This window comes from Ovis canadensis, chromosome 1, assembly GCF_042477335.2.
Source record: "Ovis canadensis isolate MfBH-ARS-UI-01 breed Bighorn chromosome 1, ARS-UI_OviCan_v2, whole genome shotgun sequence".
In the NCBI taxonomy this organism is placed as follows: domain Eukaryota; kingdom Metazoa; phylum Chordata; class Mammalia; order Artiodactyla; family Bovidae; genus Ovis; species Ovis canadensis.
The window spans coordinates 34,419,072-34,432,383 of NC_091245.1; the positions used below are offsets into that span (position 1 = coordinate 34,419,072).

General features: G+C 47.5%; 1 long non-coding RNA gene across 1 annotated transcript; it reads left to right on the forward strand.

Moving 5' to 3' along the window:
* The first annotated feature begins 652 nt into the window (after window positions 1-652).
* On the forward strand, window positions 653-1,853 carry LOC138441804 (uncharacterized). The gene is made up of 2 exons (XR_011257436.1): window positions 653-813; window positions 1,012-1,853. It is a non-coding gene; the product is annotated as an uncharacterized lncRNA (long non-coding RNA).
* Window positions 1,854-13,312: the final 11,459 nt, after the last annotated feature.

Below are 13,312 nucleotides of genomic sequence, written 5' to 3' on the forward strand. Positions count from 1 at the left end.
AGTTCTCCCGAGGGAATGGAAACATGGCTCCATCCATCAGAACCTTGACCTCTGTTCCGGGCACCTCCACCTTTATCCTACTCCAGCCACCCACACGCAAAGCCACACCTGGCTCTTATCTTGGCTGGCTATTGCTCCAGCCATGAAATCTCAAACAGCAGGTTCCACTCTCTGACCCGTCCCTCTTCTCTTTCCAGAGCTCTCTCACCACACTGGTCTTTTGACCTCATCCTGAATTCCAGGCTCTGGACACCTCCCTCCTTACCAGGCTTTTAGATCTCAGTCTCGCCATGTCTCTTCCTCTGGCACATTGATAGATGGACATATAGTGTGAGCAAGAAATGAATTTGTGTGTGTGTGTGTGTGTCTGTAAGTCATTTAGAGTGGTTTTTGAATGTTGTTGTGGTTTTAGTTTCTGTAGCATGGCCTGGGTTATCCTTGCTTAGGCACCTGCCTCCTGAGCGAATGTGATGATGAAAGAAGGTCATGTAAGCAGGGCACCAGGCTCAGTGCTTGGCCTCTAATAGAATTGCTCCAGGAATATTAGCTATTCCTCTTATGCCCCCACCCCTCCCCAAATCATAGAATGCATGGCCCTCCCTTGTAACGTGTCTTCAAATCCCCGATCAATTCAGTCTTGCTTTTGTTCCAGAGTAATTCCAAACTTCATCCTTTACCTTCCCAGCAAACCCACAGCCTTCAAATGGTGTTGCTTGTTCAATGACTTTCCTCCAAATGTGCAAGATTCAATTTTGTTGAAACTGAAGATACAGTTGGATTCTATGTCCTGACTACAGGAATTAGAGACCAGAGGTAGGAGTGACTTCTAAGACTTGGGGAAGGTTGAATGTTTACTCACTCTTTCATTCATCCATCCATTGTGAATACCTAGTAGGAAGGGGCTTGGAGAGGTGATTTGGGGAAGAGGGAAGATTGAGACCTGATTGGACCTACTTTTCTTCCCCAAATTGGCACTCTTCTTGCCATCTCTTTCCTGTCTCTCCTACCCAGGTACATCCAGTGGCCAAAGCTGGGATGCAAGAGATTGGACTCAAGCTCGTGAATCAGGTCATCCTGCCACCATCCTGAGCATATGGAGGAAAGAACGAGAAGGCCGAGGAATCTGCGAGGAAAGTTGGAGGAAGAAGGTGTTGTGGGGACAACCCTCCTGGGAGCTCCATCCACCCACCATGATGGCTACCCAAGCAGCAGACCCACAGAGTCTGCGTGCTTCCTCTACCTCCAGGCAGGTTTTCCTGGAACCCCAGACAGACAGACAGTGACGTTTCTCCTCTCCAGACAGAATCCTCAGCAGCTGCCACTTACTCAGCCTCCCCACCCTCCCTGTGGGTGGAGTAGGCAGGCAGTCCAGTCCCCAGGGGTGACGCTGTAGGTGGCACCAGGAGTAAAGTCACAGACATTTGCAGACACAGAGACCTTTGACTTGTGTCCCCCAAACACAGGGATGTTTGCAACTCTCTTTCCTTCATCTGTCCCTCAGCCTCACCATCGGATCCAAAGCCAAACAGTCATCAGCACCATTCTTAGGAAATTGGAATGAAAAGTTCTCGGAGGCAAAGCAGGTGCCATCTGAAATGGCTGTATGGGCTGGCCAGCACTCCCCTTGAGGAGAAGAGGACTGCCCACTCAGAGGAGTCCTGGGGACAACTCCCAAAGAGCTGGAAAAGCCGAGCAACTCATATCAGGGATGATGTACCTGTTAAGGGCAACAAGCACAGAACCTTGGTTCCACTGTACTTCAAGTCAAAGAAATATTTTAGTATATGACATTAATATGTTTGCCTTTATACCAATGCAGCTGTAAAGTATAATTATACATATATAACATATAATTTTGGAAAAGACCTTGATGCTGGGAAAGATTGAGGGCAGGAGGAGAAGGGGTCGACAGGGAACGAGATGGTTGGATGACATCACTGACTCGATGGACATGGGTTTGGGTGGACTCCGGGAGCTGGTGATGGACAGGGAGGCCTGGCGTGCTGCAGTTCATGGGGTCACAAAGAGTCGGACACGACTGAGCAACTGAACTGAAGGTGTAATTACACATACAGATATACATACATGTATATGAATGTATACATGTGAATGAGTATGTATGTGTATACACTTATGTGCATGTATGTATACATATTGGGCTTCCCTGGTGGCTCAGAGGTTAAAGCATCTGCCTCCAATGCGGGAGACCTGGGTTTAATCCCTGGGTCGGGAAGATCCCCTGGAGAAGGAAATGGTAACCCACTCCAGTATTTTTGCCTAGAGAATCCCATGGACAGAGGAGCCTGGTGGGCTACATTCCATAGGGTCGCAAAGAGCCAGACACGATGGAAGTGACTTACCACTTGTAAACATATATTTATGAGGAAAAGAGTCCATGAATCTAAAAGTGTCTAGAGCCCACAGAAGTCCTCTTGCAGCCTTGCTCGCGTCACCTCTCAGGGTCTCAGTTTCCCCATCTGTAAACTGTGGCACATAACTCCATCCTCACCGTTCACCCCCTCAGTGCCATAGTGCCTTCTGTGAACTATCACGACATTGCCATTCACTGATTCAGTTTGGAAGGCTCCCCATGTATACCTCATCCAGCGTCCAAACCTCTTAATGTTTCACTTGAAGCCTTTCACTGTTTTCTACTTGGAGCACGTGCTTCCCGGGGAGGCACAGTTCTCCTACTACAAAGAGCGTGTCTGGGACTGCCTTCAGAATGAGCTGAGCCTCAAGTTTCAGCATGCCTTTGCACACACAGAGTCCTTTTGCTTCAAAGGTGCCCCTTCTTCTCTGCCTGATATCCTATTCACAGAACTAATACATAATTTGTGGGGTCCAGTGGACAGTGAAAACCTGGGGTCTTTTGTTTAAAAATTCAGAACTTTAAGATGGCAGAGTAGAGCATTACACCAAGGGCAGGGTCTTGCAGGTGTGGGGCCTGGTGTGACAGCACAGATCATTCTCCTATGAAGCTGGCTCAGCCTCCTCCTCTTCTGACAGCAGCTCAGATCTCATCTGCTCTTTGAAGCCATACTTGGTCACTAAGACGGATAATAGGAAGTCACAAAATGAAACCCTTCTTATGTCCTAGGTACCGTGCCAAGCACTTTGTAGCCAGGGGCTCATTTAATCCTCACAAATATCCCATGAGGTAGGTAGGATTATGGTTCCCATTTTGCAGCTGGGAAAACAGAGGCTCAGCAAGCAGGTGTCAGAGCAGGCATTTAAACCAATGGCTGCCTGACGCCAGAGCTCACGCTTTCACCAGCAAGGCTGTACCAACTCTTTTTTAAAATCTTGCCTCTGCTGTCTAATTTCTAAACTCCCTCAGTTCCTGGGCATCCATCCTCTGGCCCTTCAAACACACTAAGGAGTCAGGGTGCTTTTTTCCAGCCAGAGTAGCTTCTGGTTTCCCAGAAGCCATGCATTGAATAGAAACATCATTTCCCTGAGACACCTGGGAATTATCAGTCAGTGTTCCCACATTCCTTGTGACCCCAAGTTTAGTCTACTTGGGCCCCATAAGTTCTTGTGAGCCCCACGCCTCACCTCCAGTACCAGTGTTAGTTCAAGCCCTTTTTATCCTTTGCCAGACATCAACATTGCCCTCACTAGCCTGTCTCTCTCACCAATTTATCTGACCCTCTGCAGCCATCCTGTCTTCCCAAAACACACAGACCCAGTCATGTCTTTAAGACCCTCTGTTTCTCCCCATTTCCCTCAGGTCCCTGAGCCTGGTACACAAGACATCACCCACACCTCCACGGGAACCCTCTCACATGGTCGTCACTAATTGCTTATTTGAAATTCAGAAAGAGTCGTGCTTTCTCATATCCCTGTGACTGTGCACACGGTGACACTCTCCTACCTGGCACGCCCTTCCCAGAACTCTCAGAAAACTCCCGACAAGTTGAGACTCATTTAGCCTCACCTCCTCCAGGAAGCCTTCCATACTGGCCCTTCCTGAGTCTCAGTCAAAGGCTTTTTCTCAACCGCCCCCTGCAAAAAACTCCCAGAGCTCCCCTCTGGCCCATCAGTTATTTACTAGCACACTGGGCTCAGACCCCTTTGGAGATAGAGACCATATCAAATTCACCTCTGAGTCCCCAGCCTCTGGCATTGGAATTATTTGGGACCGAGAAAGCACACAGTAGATATATCCTGAGTAAAAGCTATAGATGACTGACTACTGGGCCAAGATGGCTCTGACTCTGGTCACCTGTCTGGCCTCAGGGGCTCCACTGAAACACAGCTGGGCATAGTCAACCATCACAGCAGGCAGAGAACAGGTATATGAGTTCGAGCAGCAGCACTGAAGGCTCTGGAAGGAAGCAAGATGGACAGATGGATTGATTATCTATTGTGCTTGACGCTTCGGTGAAAAGACTTACATTCTCAGATGGATGTGCTCAGAAAATGAAGCATATCAAATAAAAAACTGAGACCTTAATTTCAGCAAAAAAAGAATAACTTGTACAAAAACAGGAATTTAGTCATCGTATTATATGGTTCAGCTGTGATCTACATGACCGTGAGACTACAAACGCTAAATTTAACCAAAAAATATGTTTGTAATTGGATTGGGAAGTTGGTGTAAGGGAGAGTGGCTTTGTAGGGAAGACAGCTAGATCCTTCTCTTCCATCACAGTGGGTCACTAGGCTATATCTCACGTGGAAAATGAAGAGATGTATAAACACATGATGGGCTTCCCAGGTGGCGCTAGTGGTAAAGAACCCACCTGCCAAGGCAGGAGTCATGAGACATGGGTTCAATCTCCGGAGAAGGAAATGGCAACTCACTCCAGTATTTTTTCCTGGAGAATCCCATGGACAGAGGAGCCTGGTGGGCTACAGTTCATGGGCTCACAAAGAGTCAATGGGTGGCTGCCTCTGGGTAGTGAGATTTGGGGATGGAGGGGAATGGGTCTGGGGGAAGGGGCCTTATAGAACTGTCTGACTTTCCACACTATGTATGCGATGTTAGAGAAACACACATACCATTTTTCAATATTGCCTGTGGTCTGAAAGCAGGGATCTGTCGTGAGGCAAGCATCCCTATCCAATCAGCCTGACTAATCTCCTGCAACACCACTTGCGTAGTTCACCCTACGCAAGTAACCCTCCCAGCTCTGGAACAAGACAGGGCTGGGCCTCCTCCCCTGCCCTGGGTGACCTGACCCCACCCTTCCTGCAGGACAAACGCCCTTTGCTCCCCACAGACCGGCTCCTCCCACTTCTGCAGACACTGCTGCTCCCACTTCTTGCTTCCACCCAGGCTGTGCCTTCTGCCTCCACACTAAACACCTTTCTTCTCTTCTGCCTTCCCAGCTCTTCCCTCTGATACTAAGGCCGCTGGGGACAAGCGTGTCAGCTTTTCCCAGGTCAGCACCGCAGACATCTAGAGGGGCTGTTGTGGGCTGTGCCTCCCTCCCTGGGGCCTTGACACCATCCTTGCTCTCTGGAGCTGTGTGTGAAGGCCACAGAGCCCCGTTCCAGTATCATCTCACCCACCTCTACCATCACAGCCAAGGACCTCTTTGAGTCTGCTTCCTCGCTGGAAAATCGTGAACTTCAGGCCAGCTCACCTGGATGTTCATGAGGGTGGGCTGCCACGACCTTGCTGGAAGTGTCCAAGCGGACCACCGGCAGTAGCTGCAGCAAGAGTTCACATTTACCAAGTGTTTACAACATGTTGGTACTGTCCAAAACAGTGCATCATCTCTTTTAGTCCCCACTGTGGGTAACAGTATCCCTGTTTCACAGATGAGGAAACAGGAGCTCATCTGGGGTAACTTGCAGATGAATCTACCTATCATTCCCACTTGAAGCCACAAGCAGCTCAAAGGCAAGGAGAATTGCCCACCCACGTTCATAGTGGCGTTATCACGGTAGCCGAAAGATCCATCAGCAGAAGAATGGATAGATGGCATGTGGTCCATACACCAAATGGAATATTACTCAGCCTTACAAAGCAAAGGATTTCTGACATGTGCTATAGCACAGATGAATCTTGAGAACATGATGCTAAGTGAAATAAGCCAGTCACAAAAAGACAAATATCATTATGATTCCCATGATGTGAGATTCCTAAAGTAGTCAGGTTCACAGACACAGAGAGTAGAAAGCGGTTGTCAGGGACTAAGGAGGGAGGATAAGGAGTTAGTATTTCACAGTACAGAGTTTCAGTTTGGAAACATGAGAAAGTTCTGGAAATGGATGGTGGTGACTCACACAAAAATGTGAATATACCTAATGCCACTCATTGAAACAGATACATAAAATTTGGTTAAAATGTTAAATTTTATATTGTTTATTTTATCACGATAAAAATTTTAAAATGTAGTTAGAAAATAGAATATATTTGATGTCACTGCACTGGATACTTATGAATGGTTAAAATAATATATATTGTCTTAAGAATATTTTACCAGATACACATGTAAGGCAGGGAGGACCTGTTCCTCACCAATTTCTCTGAACCCTGGCATTCAGTAGGCTCCCAAGAGCATCTGTTGGTTTGAATAAACTTCTGTTGGAAGGGAGCAGAAGCCTTCTGCCTGGGAGAGATGAACAGGATCAGGACTCTGCCTAGAGTCAGTTGTATGGCCAGTTCCATCTTCCCTATGGTCCAAAGTTCCACGCATATGTAGAATCCCCCAAGACAGAGACAGAAATTGTAATCACACACTTAGAAAGCTGCTATTAATTGCTAGGCATTTTATACACACATAATAAGAGCTAGTAATTATTGAGTACTTAATCTATGCTAGATGCTGTCCTAAGTTTTCATTCCTAACAATCCCTCTGAGGTTGCTACAATTGTAATCCCTATTTTGTGGCTGAGGAAATTAACACAGAGAGGTTAAATAACTCATCAAAGGTCACCCAGCCACTTTGCAATGAAACCCAGACTTGTCTGCAGGCAGTCTGGTTTGCTTAAGGAACATGGTTTGTGCTACTGCGTGGCACCGCGTTATGTCTGGCATTTCTGCATCTCCCCAAGCTCCAGCCGGAACAGCACCAACAGCCTCTTCAAAGTGGGGAGGGAAGTCAGAGCCAGGCCTTTGGAGACAGGAATGGGGGCTCTGCATTGGGTACCAGCTCAGGCTTAGGCATCACCCAGACTTGGTTCAAGGCTGGTTCAGCTTTTATTGATTGTCTGGTTCTGAACAAGCTACTTCACGTCTCTAACACTTGCTTGTGATGTGGCTATAGCAACAGTGCTTGTCTCATGGGGTTTTCTTGGGGTTACATAAATTAGTGAGCCTGCACCTCTCAGTGAGCGTGCTGCTGGGCGGGGGAAGTGCCCAGGACGTGGGAGTTGGGATGGCGCTCACCCCCTTGCTGGAATGATCTTGGGCAACTTCTCTTCCTCTCTGAGCCCCACAGATCTCAGTCATGAAACAGAATTACTAAAACCAACCCCACAGGTTTGTTGTGAGGATTACACAAACACCTCACTTTGTATTTATTTCTATTTATAACTCATTCTCCATTTAAGCTGTATTTAAAGCAGCTAACAATACATAATTATTTTTAACTGGAAAATGAAGAATTGGGGGCAAAGAGAGAGGAATGGAAAGAGAAAAGAGGAAGTAAGATAATTTTTTAAAGGGACCAGCTGTTCTGACGTATATTAGCACTCAGTCAGTATTGAACATTATCTTCTGGCTGTAACATCTGTTCCCAGTGAACCTGACTTCTTGATGTAATTAGAGCCTGGCTTAGCCTTAGCGATGAGGAGGGCTTCAGAGGGTGTCCAACTGCTTGCTTTCTGGAACAGGGATAGCAGAGGTGAGCCTTGAAGGGTCAGATGTCATGTCTCACTTCAGAGAGGCTCAGACTTTATTTGCATTACATATTGGGCTTTGAGTAAGATTTCACTTCAAGAAAAGGTTTCAGTAGTGAGAGAGAGAGGAGAGAGAGGAAGGGAAGGAGGGAGGGAGAGAAAGAGAGAGAGAGAATGGGAATTTTGTTGTAAAGAAAAGCACTGATAACTAATTTTTCCATTTCACAGATATAGACACCGAGGCTCAGAGGAGGAGAGTTAAATGCATTTTGTTATTTACATCTGCGGTAAGATTTGTCCTTTGGAGAAATCCATCAGTCACAAGATAAACATTTTTTTCCCATTGATCCCTATTTAGCAGGCATTTCTTGAACCCCTATTCCATTCCTGCTGTCCTGCTAGGAAGTAAGCTCCTGAAGGAGCTCATGGTCTAGAAATGGGATTCAGACATTCACAGACCCAGAGTGACAGGTGCTGCCTCCACCTTGGAGAAGTCTGCCAGATTGGAGAGGTCCCAGACAGAGTCACCAAAGAGGGGTTGCTGATCTCTGCCTCAGAGGAGGGCAGGGTGGTGTCGGGTGGTAAGGATAGGTTCACCATTTCTGGTCTCAGCACTCCTTGCACCCTGTCCTTACCCTCATTATTGTGCAGTCGCTAAGTCGTGTCTGACTCTTTTGTGACCCCATGGACTGTAGCCCTCCGGGCTCCTCTGTCCATGGAATTTCTCAGGCAAGAATACTGAAGTGGATTGCCATTTCCTTCTCCAGAGGATCTTTTACCCTTGTGTGTGTTAGTCGCTCAGTCATGTCCGACTGTTTTGAGATGACATGGGCTATAGCCCTCCAGGCTCCTCTCTCCATGGGATTCTCCAGGCAAGAATACTGGAGTGTGTTGCCATTTCCTTCTCCAGGGGATCTTCCCAACCCAAGGATTGAATCCGGGTCTCCCACATTGCAAGCAGATTCTTTACCATCTGAGCCACCCTATTTTTATCACTTGTCTAACTTCCTTCCCTGCCAAGGTCTCGGTAATCTGCAGGCAGGAAAGAGCCTCATCAGTTTGTCCCACTGTATACAATGTCCCCAGCACAGGAGAAGGAAAGGAGGGAGGAGAAAAAAGGAGGCATTCCAGGGAGAAAGAAGAGAGCACACAAAGCACCAGAGGTGGGGAGCAAAGCAGTTCTAAGAACTCTGAGTGGTTCTGGATGGTTCTAACCTTTGCAGATGACTTGAGTTTGATCAGACATGTTGTGGATTTCATCTTGTAGATAATGAGAAATCACATGTCCTGAACTTGGACTCAGAGAAGAGTACACTCTTTGGTGGGTGGTAGTGTTATGGCTCGGGAGATAGTGGAGGACAGAAGAGCTTGGTATACTGCAGTCCGTGGGATTGCAGAGTCAGATGCAACTTAGCCACTGAACAACAACAGCGAGTGTTATGGCAGCTGATACGCCGTCTGAGGAATCTGGACTCTTCGATTTGAAATGACTCTGAGGGCCCTTCAGGTATACATGTTTACCTGACAGGTCATGAACTGTGTGCCATGAACAAAAGATGTGGCTCCCATTCCTCAGCCACCTGGCCGCCGTGGCATTTCTGTGAGCTGCCTTAATTGCACTGCAGGATGTACCACTGGATCCACCCTCTGGCGTTTACTAGAGAATATTCGCTCATAGTTCCTGAGTGTCCACTATTGTGCATTCTACATACTACTATCTCATAAACTCTAAAATGTCATAGATTACAAGACATGTTCTAATTTCAGAGATCGCAATCTGTGTCCTAGGATCTATGAGTTGTGATATACAGTTATCTTTAAGTTGTCTAGTAAATTTCAGGAATATTCACATTTATATCCAAGAAACTAAGGCTCAGGGAGGTGACATACTCTGTCCTCAATCTCAGGACATGTACTTAGCAGAGCTGGGTGGCTTCCAAAGACCCCTTTTCTCTCTCCCTTTTTTCTCCCACCCTCCCATTGCCACCCTGAGTATTTAAGAGGCCCTTTCTATCATCTTGCAAAATTTAGTCAATTTTGCCACAATAGGCAAGAATCTGTTCCTTCCTTCTGCTGCCACCTGACCTGGAAACAGTTTGCGGTGTGGCTTTGTTTTTATCTCCTTTGCATTTTCCAAGTGAGTGGACCAGCATGCTCCCATCATTTCATAACTTTCCAGATTAGCCAAGTGCTCTCATATGACCCCCTCCTCCCTCCCAACTGTCACTTGAGCAGAGCACTTCTATTTTCCTCCCAAACATGGACAGCCCACCAAGAAGTGCTCTGTGCTGAGGAATCCTTCCTCCCCCCACTTTTTTTTTTCCTGTTGTTATTGTATTAACTAAAGATGAGCCTGTACATACTCCCCTGCCCTCCAGGAGAGCTCTCTGCTGTCACCCAGGCAACTCTATTGTCATGTGGCAGAACCAGGCAAATCAGACTGATCAGTGGAAGAAACCTTTGTTTGAAATCCACCAAGGACTTGTCTCCTGGTTGGGCTTGGGCTCAGAAGATGGGCAGATGCCCATCAGATAGAAACTAGCAAGATGATGGGTTCAAGGAACATGTGTGGTCTGGCTTGTGCACAGATTCAGTAGTTAATATTCACAGATTTGCTGGGAGGTCGATGTAAGAGTTGATAGGCACGTGGGAGTCAGCAAGTATGGTCCTTCCTGTATCACAGCAGTTCCCACTGGGCACCAGGGACCGGTTTCGTGGAAGACAATTTTTCCACAGATTGGGGGTGGGAGGGAAGGTTTTGGGATGATTCAGGTACGTTACACTTATTGTGCACTTTACCTCTATCATTATTACATCAGCTTCACCTCAGATCATCAGACAGTAGATCCTGGAGGTTGGATCAGACAGAGAACAGAGGTCCAGAGTCAAGAAAGAACTTGACTGAGATCAGGCAGCTCGTGGCAGGACCAGTATTGAAATACATCCTTGTGTGCTTCAGGCAAGTGATACACTCTGGAAAGAGTGGCTAAACTGGGTGGTGTATGGGGGTGGGGTTGCAGACTTCAGTTGTGTGCCTGACTCCCTACGTCAGCAGCCCTGCAACCACTGTTGGACTCTCTTAACTTCCTTTTCTGGATGCTGCCCTGCTGTATCCTTGAGACTTTGGCTCAGATGTTTGCATCAAGCTCTCCTTGCTCCCCTCTGACCTTGTGCTCTAGACCTTTAGGCTGGTCTTTTGCCTTATGAGGAGATCTTGCCTTATATCTCTGCTAGAGCCCTGGCTCCTGCCTTTTCCTCCAGCCAGTTTCCCAGAAGGGCAGGCTTGGTGACTTCTTCTTTCTTCCCTGGCCCTTCCCTATCACCTGCTGGGGGTCTGGCTGACATGATACTTTTCCTGTCATTGAGGGATACCCCTGGTGGCTTTGCCATACAACTTGCATTGCTATCTGCTCCCCCAGGTCTGAACCCCCACTGACTCTACAACTAGGACACTTGGGGGTCACCCATTCTGCTCTCTCAGTGTCTAGTGTCCCCTCCTCCCCAGCCCAGGGCCTGCTGCTCCCTGATGGCCATGCTCTGATCCTAACACATGGGTGACTTTCCAAGCTTGTTTGTATGTTTGAGTTTTACTTTTTGAAAACCTGTCTTCCCTCTCCATTCAACCAGTGTTTACTGGATTACTGACTCCTCAAGGCAGTGTTGTTCAAACCTAAGTGTGTTTTAGAATCAGCTGGAAAGCTGGGTAGACAGGGACAGAGCTGTCTGGGTCAGTGGCTCTGGGCCTTGGATCTTGGAACTTGCATCTTTAGGAGACTTCCTGCTAATTCTGAAGCAGGTGCTAAGAGAATCATGTTTGGAGGAAACTTGTTCTTCGAAGGAAGGAAGGCTCTGTGGCAGATAATGAGAACCATAGGAATCTCACAGTTGGACACTTGAGGTCACAATCTGTAGAGTACTACTAGATCATCACCACCACCCTTTGATTAAAACAACAATAAAACATATCTCACAAACTAGTATAGAAAACAAGGGCTCTGGAGCCAGAGAATTGGGGCCCGCACTTATTGATACCAGTTAAGAGACCTTGGACAGGTCACCTAACCTTTCTGGTGCTGCGTTCATTCACCTGCATAAGGCTGTTGCTCTTTGGTCACTAAGTCATGTTTGACTCTTTGCAACCCCATGAACTGCAGCACTCCAGGCTTTGCTGCCCTCTTCTATCTCCCAGAGTTTGCTCAAATTCATGTCCATTGAATCAGTGATGCCATCCAACTATCCCATTGTCTGTCACCCCCTTCTTCTCCTGCCTTCAGTCTTTCCCAGCATCAGGGTCTTTTCCAATGAGTTGGCTCTTTGAATCAGGTGGCCAAAATATTGGAGTTTTGGCTTCAGCAACAGTCCTTCTAATGAATAATCATGGTTTATTTCCTTTAGGATTGACTGGTTTGATCTCCTTGCAGTCCAAGGGACTCTCAAGAGTCTTCTCCAGCACTACAATTCGAAAGCATCAGTTCTTAACAGGGCTCTTAATTCCTGCCTTAGAGGATTGTCAGTATTGAATGAAACATTGTATGCAAATGTGCCCATTTTCATGTCCAATAAATGTTTGGAGAATGAAGGAAGAAGGAAAGCTTCTGTGTTGTGATCTCTCACTGTTGCCCAGAAGTGGGCCAAGAGCTTTATATGCGCTATATCCTCTCATGCCCACAGCAAAGCAGGGGCATTCCTCCTCTTGGAAGTTCTAGGATGTTACGTGACTTGTCCAAGGTCATCAGCCTAGTGGCAGGACTGAAATTCAAACTTAGCGGCTCTCACCTTAGAAACAGACGTCTTACTGGATGTGTTGTTGTGCCACTCAAACCCGTAACTCACATAGTCCTTTAAACAGCTCTTTTGGGATTTGATCTCCGTCTCCTGACATCATGCTACAGGAAGACCATGAGCCTGGAAATGAGGACAATGTTCATCCTGACTCCACTGCTAATGGGTATGTGATGCTGGGCAAGCTTCTCACATTCCTGTAGGGAGGAGCCACGATTCTGCATGGAGATGTGGGGTTGTAGAGCAGGGTGTCAGGAATATCCATGTGATGTCCACAGTGTGAGTGGTTGATAGTTTGAGAGCAGAGGAGGAATTTGGTTTCTCCATATGCCTGGATGCTGTCCTCGACTCCCCACCCCCACCCCCAGGCACCACCGCCTCTCCCCGCACCCTGCCCCTGACAGGGACTTCTTGGAGCAGGTCCGCCTCACCTCTTCTCCCCTTCAGGTCTGGGTGCCAGCACTTAGTTCCACGAGATTGGCATGAGTGGATATCCCTGTGTCCGTTGGCGGCAGGGGATGACATCTGCTTCCAGAGGGGCTGGGTACTTCCCGGGAAGGGATGACCACAGATGTGGGATGTTGGCCTCCCTTTCCACACCCAGTTGCCCACCTTTATGGGGACACAGCACAACACAAGCCAACACCCAACACAGTAGTGCAGGCTGTTGTGCGGATCTTTTACTTCAGCGTCTAGAGAGAGGACATTGACTCTTCCTGCTGGAAGTATGAG